This window comes from Meleagris gallopavo, chromosome 2, assembly GCF_000146605.3.
Source record: "Meleagris gallopavo isolate NT-WF06-2002-E0010 breed Aviagen turkey brand Nicholas breeding stock chromosome 2, Turkey_5.1, whole genome shotgun sequence".
In the NCBI taxonomy this organism is placed as follows: domain Eukaryota; kingdom Metazoa; phylum Chordata; class Aves; order Galliformes; family Phasianidae; genus Meleagris; species Meleagris gallopavo.
In genome coordinates this window covers 10,832,664-10,843,137 of record NC_015012.2, presented here as the reverse complement: position 1 = coordinate 10,843,137, position 10,474 = coordinate 10,832,664, and positions in this window count along the sequence as shown.

The window sequence follows — 10,474 nt, the reverse complement described above, 5'->3', positions numbered from 1 at the left end:
AAAAAGCTGACACTTTAATATTTCCCAATGAAGACTTTATTTATGTAATGAAATGGAAAGAAAAAAAACACAACTATTTTGAAAATATATTTATGTCTACGGAAAGGTTGGGAAAACAAATATTTTAATCAGAGAAATATTCCTTTAAAGATTTTAAATGTATTTTAGTTGTACATTTTATATGGGTTTAACCCCCAGCACATGAAGTATAATGGTCAGATTCTTATTTTGTATTTATTTACTATTATAACCACTTTTTAGAAGAATAGCTAATTTGTATTTATATGTAATCAAAAAGAAAAAAAATATAGGGTTTGTACATAATTTTTCAAAATTGTAGCTGTTTCAATCGCGTGTATTTAAGTTGAAGAGAAGACACGGAAGGTTACCATGGCAAAGTGCATAGCACATTTGCTTTCTGCAGTGCTACTGTTAAGGTCACAAGTTCAAGTCCAGAAAAAAGTGGATAATCCACTCTGCTGACTTTCAAGATTATTATATTGTACAATTCTCAGGAATGCTGCAGGGTGGGCTGTCCAATCCATGAGAACTGGCATCCTCCTTAGGTGGAACATTTGGATAAGAACCAGACGTTGCTGATCTAGTATAAATACTACTATTCCTGACTAATTTGCAGAGTGAATATAAGAAGGGTCAATAGAAATCCCAGGGGAGGTGGGGGTGGGGGAAGAACAAATCCTTTCTAGACCTACAGAAAAGCGAATGTTTGATGTTTCCTTTAAAAGTCCTTCCTTTAAAAGTCCTGGCCAAATATAAAATAATAAAAACTCAAATGTCATCTTTTTTTGTGATTATGTATACTGAAGAGGAATAATTATCTTATTTGTACTGGCCCTTGTCTTTAACGGTTGGATAAGCGTTGCGTACTTCTTCACCTCAGGTGGGAGCTCACTTCTGTGGAGTGTAACAGTGAAATTGTCGATTTTTCGTGCTTCATACAGCAAGTTGTTACTGTGAGCAGCCTCCCATCTAACCTTGGATGATGGTTAGCAGTTTTACAGATTAGCTTCTCTTCCTTCGTGGGGTTTTGTTTGAAAGGTTTTTCTTTTCTTTCCCAAGATGTTTGGATCTCTTTCAGATAATAAATCATGAAACTCTGCTATTTCTCTCTGGAAAAATCCAGTCTCTAAGAAAACACGGTTCACTCGTCCAGCCATCACAGGAGCAACCTGTGCTTACATCATTTAACTTTCTAAATTTATTGTGTAAGGGACAAGAGCATGACTTGCAGTTGGTAATCTCAGCATTACAGCTAATGCTTCTCATGCTGTTGTATGTTTGCAGACTGGTATGGCAGTCAGCATATGGGTTGTGGAACATGAGGTGAGCATGCGGAGGCTGGGTTGCTTGTTAGATGAAAGCTATGCTGAAGAAGTACGGCAGGAAAGTAGCTTCTTTTGGCTTCTCAGTGATCCACTGCAAAGCTGGGAGCAGAGGGAAGTTGTCTTAGACCACCTGTGGTCTTAGGAGCTCTTTGCTGTATTTAGCGAGTATAGGGTGGCTCTGTGCTGATGCTTTGGAGATGTCCAAGCCCCCTTGCTCTCCATTGTGACCCATTGAATGGAACAATTTGGATAAATGAGGCAGCATGTCCTAAAGCCACACGTACAGTTATCCCATTAGAGACCTCTCCAAACCAGCTCAGGAAATATGATTCTGGCTTACTGTTAGTATAACGCATTACTAACAACAATCTTCTGTTTTGCATGGCCTTACCCAAACTCCTGCTTGTTGCCAGCATCTTCTAGGTTACAGCTGCTCAGGAAAACTGACCTAATAATATCTTAGAGGTAGTCTTACAGAGAAGTATGCTTCCTCTGTGGTTAATGTAAAAAGCAATGGGGGGAGAGGATGGGAGAGAAAAACTAATGTTACTTCTTGTTGGCTGTTTCCAATTTCATCTTGTGAGTTTAAAAATGTGTTAGGCAAGCTGTAAGCTTCTGTAGTGAGATTAAAACCTTGGTATGCACCATTGGTTATTCTTAATAACCAAGAGAGAACAATCTACTGCTCTGCAGTTTGGCTGTTATTTTTTGCATTACTGGTCATGCTGGTATTACATAGTAGTCTACAAGTTTGCTGGGTGAACAACCCCTCATTTCTCTTTTCAAGAGATGAGTGCTGTTCTGTTGGCCTTTTTCTCATTTTTGAGACTGGGAATCTTTGCAGAGTTGTGGTTTGCCTTTCCTCTGCTTGGAAGGGCATGCCTATTTTACTGAGAGGTGACAGCGGTTGTTTTGGAAAGGTTATCAGTCAGTGTATGCCACAGTGCTGCAAGAACTCAGCAATCATTTGGGATAGATGGTGCCAGTTAGGTCACAGTAGCACTAGCATGCTCTGTAACTTAGGTTTGCAAAAGCTGAACATAAAGCTGAAAAATGGATTGCACCATTTCTATGAGCAGAAAAGATGATCCCAAACCTGCTGCAATCAGTGAAGACCCTACGGCACGTCTAACCAGATCCTAAGCTCCAGTGTTGCCAGGCTTAAGTTTCACAGCTCCTAGTCCATTGTGTGTAACTAGGTTTAGGGAGGCTTTTTCCAGAGAGGTGACTGCCTTATATCTTCTCTAAGGCACAAAAATGCATTGATGCTAATCTTGTTTAAAAAAAACAAGCAAACAACAAACAAAAAAACTTGGCTTTGGTGCTTGTCAGTGCATGAGCAGTAGTGGTTTGTGGCGTGGTGCTGCATTTCTTGTGAAGGTATACTTCTAGTTGCTTGACAAAGAACTGCATAGTTAATAAAATTCATGGTGAGGTCAGTATGTAGTTGTAAACACAGCAAGAACCACTCCTGTAAGAGCCTGCTTCTGTGTTTGTCACAGAACTTCCTTACCGATTTTGAGGAGAAAATACGCATGCACCAAGCTCAACAAGTCAATGCATTTCTACAGAATTGGTTTCAAAGTGTGTTGTCTTAAGTTCTTGACCTTAAATTCTCTGGATTGGATATGTGTGAGTACTGTGCTGAGTAATTTGTTTAGGATTTTTATAAAGAAGGAAACAAAACAGAGACTGTCCTGCGTGAGGACTAGAAAAATCTTACAGAACATCCGTGTTCTTAAACTCTTAAGTGTTGGTGATCAGATGGCCATTCTGAAATGTGGGTTTTCTGACGTCTTCTCAGTCCAGTAATGACTGCTGAATAATCCTAAATACTGAAAGTATGCTGTTACCACCATATTTTAGTACTTATTATAGTTCACTATTACTAATTAGTGTTACAGTGCACTACAAGAAGAAATTAGCTTCCCCCCACATCCCTCTGCATGAGAAAAAGCATAAGATCTAGAAGGCGAATTTCCCTTTGTCACCCTGAAGTCTATTTCCCCTCAACATAATGCTTCTAGGTGCTTGCATATAATCTATACAGGCATAGATTGTGATAGATAATGTCACCATTTGTGCATTTCAGATAAGCATTCTCTAAACACAAATGTGATCAGCACCTCTCCTTGTCCTTTTGAGACTCAGTAACAGCTTTTTGAGTGGCTTGATAATTTTTGCGCAAAATTGGGTTGGACTTCTGTGGTCAGCAACGTGTAAAAATGACGTGGGAAGACCTTCAGTTGAGGTAAGCTCTCCAGAGAGCATTGGCTGTTTTCACCCAGCAGGATCTGTTTCTGCTGTGCTAACCTGGGTTCATTGTAATCAGACACTGAGACTGTATTTTCCTATGACCATAAGGTTTGGGTGTCCGCAGGCTGTCACTTGCTCTTTCCCTTGCTGGGCAGTGAGAGGCCTTCCATTGGTGCTGTCAGTAGTGATGAGGAATAGAGAGGAACACTGCTTGCTGTACTCCTGGCTTTGAAGATAGAGTTCAGCTGGATGGCATTTATGGTGGACCCACTTTGCTACCCTATTCGAAGAGGATAATTATTGAACTATTTTATTATATAGCTATTCCCAAATTGTTGATTTTTTTTTTTTTTTTAATTGATTTCAGGAGGCAGCTAATTGCCATATGGCAGCTTGATGTTAATGTTTTATGAAGATCAGGAAACAAAAGTTTATGAAAAGCTTTTGTATAGTAACTGCAGAGTTTCAAGAACTGTTTTATACTTCCTGACAGTGCAGGTCTGGCTTAATGGTTTGTTTTTATTGCTTAAGAGTGTAAACTTTTCTTTAGCCAATGTGTGGAAATTATATCCTCATCCCGCATTACACATCTCTCATTACTCATTCCCTGCTTTCATTTCTGCCATCTGTAATCAGAGCTTTACTGTTTCAACTGCATGTAAAATGCTCCTATCCTGTGCACAGTAAGTTACTTTCCTTCAGTTGCACCCACCCCTACAAAAGAAGAAGAAAAAAAAAGTAGGAAAAAAAAAAAGTGGGGGAAAGGCCTACTTGGTCTATATTGTTTTTCTCTGTTTTGGGTGGAGTCTGTCTTAGATTCTGGTTGCTAGATGGTTTCTGTAGTAACCAGCAGAGAAAAAAAATCCAAGACTGAAAAGGCACTTTTAAAGGTGCCATATCTTGCCTGGAGTATTATTTATCTCATTATAGGCACGGAATATTTCTCTTCTCCTTTATGTTAAGGCTTCCTTTCCCTTCTTGGTAGGATGCACTGCTGCCATGGAGAACTTGATTTGTTGTGATCTTGCCATACGAGAACGTGAGGACTGCAAGTCCTATTCCCAGTTGATTTAAGCTGCTCAAAATAAGGATGAGAAGCCAAAGGCATTAAAAAGTACTTTAAATGTTATAATTGTTACTAGCGCAAACTACTTTATTCTTTAGTTACATGGGGGGGGAAAGAGCAGCTAGGTTGAGAAGGACCCCTAGAATATACATGACTGCTTTGAGGAGGGTGTTGGGTAGGAGTGGTATTCTTTTATTTTGCCAAGCTACTGTGTATAAAGGAAAAAACACAGCTCCTTCAGAATATATTTTTATTCTGCTGTACTTCAAAGGTGTTTTTTTTGTTGTTGTTGTAAAATCTCTTGGGAGAAGTAAACAGGTGTATGAGAAAGTAACCATTTGCATCTACTACGTTGGACTTGCTTGGGCACAAAAAGGATGCAAAAATTATTGTGAGATTGGATCTTCCCTGTCTCAGCAGTGCTGATCCTTCATAGCTGTACTGCTGACAGCTTTGTCTGCAGCGACCAGTCATGGTTTCCTGAGGTGGAATTTCTCTTCCCTTTGAGATCTGGTCTTCTGTCAGTGCCCTCTGGGATCTAGCAACATCCAGGCCACAAGCCTTGTGCCAAGGCCGCTCAGCAAAGTGGGTACACTGGTTTTTGTCCTGTTTCCATGTTCTTTGCAGCGGCAAATTTGTCTCTGCCTTCAGCAAGAATCTTGGTTCAGGAAGTCTTCAGGTTCACACCTGTTGTGTGCAGCAGGAGACACCTTGGAGCACTGGGGACCATGTTTGTGACTTGCCAGAAGTCTGAGGGCCAAAGGCCATTTGCACCTGTATTTACATAGTGCTCCAAAGGCGCGCAGCTCTCATACCTGCCCAGGCTTGCATTTCCCTCCGTAGATGAAGGAAGGCTGAGAGCTGTTGGACTTCCGTTCTCCAGAGGCATGGAGCTTGCAGTGGGTCAGCTGGGTTCTCGGCTCATCATGCAGGGTAGTGACAAGCAAGCTTGTAGTTCTGCTCTTCAAATTTCATATTCTGCATATTTGACTGCTAGCACAAAAGCCAGACTAGGCTAGGGCAGCAGTTGGCTTAACTCCAGGAAAGAGCAGATTTCTGGCTGCTTAGTTTGCAAAAAGGCCAAGGTTTTTTTTCTGGAAAGTAGAGATGAGCAAGGGAAGTGGGAAAGGACCTACAGATTTTTTTGGAAGCGGAAAGTGTTTAAAATTTGTACATGACTTCAGGTAGAGAGATCAGAGCAGTGAATTGATAACATTCTGAAAGTTCAGGTTCCCACAGCAAATGGACTGCGGCAGACTTACAATTTAATGAGGCTGGTAATCCCATTAGAGATTAAATTAAGAAGGTCTTTTTGGGAGATCACCAAGGAAATGATGAATACTGTACTGTAGTTTGGGTTGCAGTGCCAAGTGATGGAGAGCTGACATGTACTTCTTTCACCGCAAGGTACTGTTCTATTCGGCGTGTCTCATTAAAACAAAGCATTCAACTCCAGCTCTACAAACAGAGGCAAATATGTTATTACTATTACTAGCATCATTCTGGAAATAACATGCAGATTAAAAGATGTAAATATAAGCAGATCTGCACATTAGCAAAGCTCTGAGTTCATTCTCAGGCAATCTGGCCCTTTTTATTAAAGCAAAGCCTCAGAAGACAAGGAGAGCACATATGAAAAAGAATACATTTCAGGTAACTATTGTCATAACTCCATTAGCTTGGAACTTCCACAAAAACAATTTTTCTAGCATCCTGCACACCCCAGTGATGGGAAAGTGTTGTATGGAATAATGACTCTGTAACCACAGACTTCAAAAGTCTAGAATGTCTGCGGCGTGATGGAAATAGCTGTTTCCACATCAATAATATACACACAGAGTATTGAAGCTTAATTGCATGGCCAGTGGTGATGGGAGGGGGAAGGAGAGAGGATATCTGACTGTGACCGCACCAAACACGTGGGCTGAGCAGAAAGCCTCTGCTTTGCAGCCAGAAACAATGATTTGGTTCGTTATAATCTTGACTTTTGCATTTCTCTCATGAGTTATTGATAACTTCGTATGGGACTTAATGGAGTTATTGACTTAGGAATTAGGTCCCATTGACTTAGGAAGAGAGTGAGGGTGTATACTATTTCCTATAAACATCACTCACTGGCAGTTGTTTCCCACTATTCTATTTTAAGGGCAATGTTGGCAGAATTTTTTTCTGATTGTATTTTCACTCTCTTTCATTGAATGAAAAGATCTTGTGCTTAAAAGCAGGCTTGCACTTCTAATAGTCCATCTTCTTTGTCATTTTCACAAGAAGTCCTGATTCTCTAATTGAGATTGTAGTATTGACATGAAGGTAATTCTGATGTCATGAACTGCTGCTGTTGGACTGGGTCCTAATGCCCTTTGCCTTGTCTTGGCACTGTAAAATACAGGTACACCTAATAGCTTTAAGTGAAAGATGAACAGCTTTTGCTCTGCAAAACATTATTGGCATTACTGATATTCTTTTATAATTACTGTGGAAGACCCAGGTACTGCAATGGCAGACATGTCAATTTTTTTTTTTTTAAGGTATCTCTTTCACTGTACAGGCTACTGGCATCTTACAGGCTTACTTTAAAACTTCCAGTGCTTGAATCTCAGATACACCATAAAACTTGAGATCCTTCAAAAGAAAATTTCCTCGTGCTCTGGCAAAAAAAGCTTGAAAATGTCACCTTGAGACTTAAAAATCAGAAGAAAATGGAATTGGTGCTTTCCCTTTCTTAACCACTGGTATTTTTAAAATATATCAACATTGTTTATTATTTAAGATTAGCGATAACATGTGTTCTAGATGGTGTTCTTCTAACTGATTCATTCTTCTACTTCTGATTCATTTTTCCTATTCTGATGACTTTTTCATTTTTATTCTTTAAGGAAAGAATTTGCTAACTACTTTTTGACAGGTTGTGTAAAGAATTGTCCTAGGTTTGCAAATGAAAAGGTTTTCATCTTTGAAAATATCACCTAAATGTACCCTAGAGGGCAGAGTCATTTAGAAAGAGATCCCACACACCTGCTGGGCTACTCATCCATGCCCACTGCAGAGCTCCTTGGTATAAAGGACCAACACCTGGGAAAATGAAATTGGGAGCATGGGTGGAGCCTTGTGATTTTTGTCAGCAGCAAAGGTTGGGAATGTGGTCTGTGACTCTTCTGTGTGCAGGTTCTGACAAACAAAAAAAAAAAAACAAAAAACAATGAAATCCTTATTTAAAACAAACACAAAGCCATTAGACTGTATAATCCAGCAGTCCGTCCTGCTGGCAGGGAGCTCTTGCAATTTTTGCCTGCTGGAGATTCTTAGCCTGTTTTTGAGGGTTATCTTTATTTTTCAAATAGAAGCAGACCAGCTTACTTATGTTTTCTAACAATGAAATTAAACCAGGTGCAGCCTTTTCCAAGAGCCTCCTCCTCTTCAGACCTGAGCCATGCGGTGGGTTACTGCCAAAGTTTCCATCTAACTGGTGAGGAAAGTCAAAGCTTCCTCTGTGAGCCTGAGTGTCCGGTAAGCATCTGGAATGTCTTTTCAGCTCCTTTTGTGAGTACATCCTTCAGGGTTTCAGGTTCCAGTTGTCCCTGTTCCCCCCAGCCCCCCTCTATTTTTTTTTTCTTTACCCCATTCATCTAAGGGGGAGGGGGAAAAAAGGGTCAGATGCTGGGACACTTTGAAGAAAGTGCCTTTCCAAGCTTTGGTTTTTCTCTCTTCCTGGAACTCTCATTATATGATCGTAGTTTTCTGAGCCAATTGTTAGCCCAAGGCCAAATCCTTAACCTTGGGCTAGATAACAAAAGCACAGCTGAGGTGATCTTGACTACTTTAAAAAGGCTGTCTACTCTTTGATGCACTCAGAATGAGACGCATAATTCATTTTAGTTCCAAAGGTTGTTCTTAGCATGGGAAATTAGCAACCTCCCTGATAAAGAGTCAGCATGTTAAGTGTGTGTGTGCGTGTTTTATGTTGGCCTCTGTACTGCATTGCATTCTACGTTCTGCAGGGTGTTGGTGTGTCTGAGGAGAACTCAAGACTGAGTCCTACTTGGTATGCTTTGCCCTATGTGATTGCACTGGCTCATAGGATAGAAATCGGTATTTGCTAAGCGTGGCTTTGTGATTTGCAGTTCTGAGTGAGAGGAGTGCATAAAGCAGAGTGTGCACCCAGGAGAAATTAAGCTGGGATCAAATTTATTAGTGGATATCAAAACTAGCTTACTAAGTACAGCCTCCTTCTGTGCAAAGACTACAGTGACATAGGGAAGGCTGGTAAGAGTCATACGGTGTTAATATCTAATAGTGCTGCATGCAGATGTTCTTCCATCTGTGTGGTGTGGAAGCTCTGATAGGTCCATCCTGAGCTTTTCTTGTGGGAGAAGTGTCTTCCAGTGTATGCTCTGCTGCTGAAGTCTTGGTTCTGCACTGAATATCTCAGAGGGTTTATTTTGTGCTGTAGTCTAGCGCACCTGATGGCAAGTAGCATGACATTACTGTTGGCTGTTGTGTCAAGGGAGTGTAATAAGAACTAGTGGAATTCATAGCAGAGCTGATACCAACAGGACTGGCTTTGGCAGCCAAATCTTTCAAAAGGGCATGCTCCTAGAGAGATAAAAAGGGGCAGTGTTAGCAGCAAGACCATCAGCCTGAGTACTGGAGAGACCTCAGATCTTACTCTGCTGCAGAATTGCATTGGAAAAGTTCCTCAGTGTCTTTCTCTGCTAATCCTCAAGTATCTTTTCCCTGCCTCATGTTTTCTAATGGTATGTACCTTAAAGAATTTAGAGATGCCCAAATGTACTGCTGTTTATCCTGTAGGCTAGAGGTAGATAGCTGCATTAAATGGCATAATGACAGGTTTTGTCCACTGGTGACCAGTTTGCATGTAGACCAGGTCTGGCCAGTATTAAATTGGAAAGCAAAGATGGCTTTGTGATTAACATGCTGGAGAGGGACGCTGGATACCTGGGTTCAAGTTGTGGGTCAGCCATAAACTCCCTGTGTGACCTTGAGCAATATAATTATTCTGAGACTTCAAAGGTATTTAAACAATTTGGACACCCATTTTCGAGTCATTTTAATTAACCAGAGTGCTTTGAAATGCTTAGCTTTAATCTCTCTGTGCCTCGAATTCTCATTTGTAAAACCAGGATAATAGTATTTCCTTGCTCACGAAGAGGATATGCATGATAATGATTGGGAAGTGTGCAGCTGGTCCAAGCGCAGCAGATATGGAGCTTGCAGAGAGCTCAGCGAAGAGCAAGCGTGTTACGTTTTGCAGGCGTGGGGCTGAAAAATGTACGGATGCTTGGTACAGGGCAAGCAGCCTATTTCAGTGAGAGTTGTTTACACATAGGCATAAACTGGGGGATAGTTGCTTCCCATGATATATTACCGTCATATCGGGTTCACAGGGAGATAAATACAGCTGCAAATAAACTCCAACCAAAATATTTACTGGGAGGAACAGCTCATTTATTCAATATTTCATTTAGTCCATAACAACATCTTGCCATTTCTTTAGTATCCTGCCATTCTATAATAGTGAGCATTAAACTTTTACAAGATAAAATAACTAGTTATTAACACTTTCATTTCTGTAACTTTTAGTTCAGAACAAGCCGTGCTCACACTTAACCATCACCTATGGTTGTGTCGCTTTGCCTGGTGTTACATGACTGTGTAATGAAAAGCTGTAATGCACACAGGCAGAGGGAAGGGTAAAAGAGCCAAGAGAATATTTAATTCCTTCATTTTTTCACTTCTGTGGGTTTAATATACAATCTTAACATTCTATTAGTAATTGTTTTGCTGT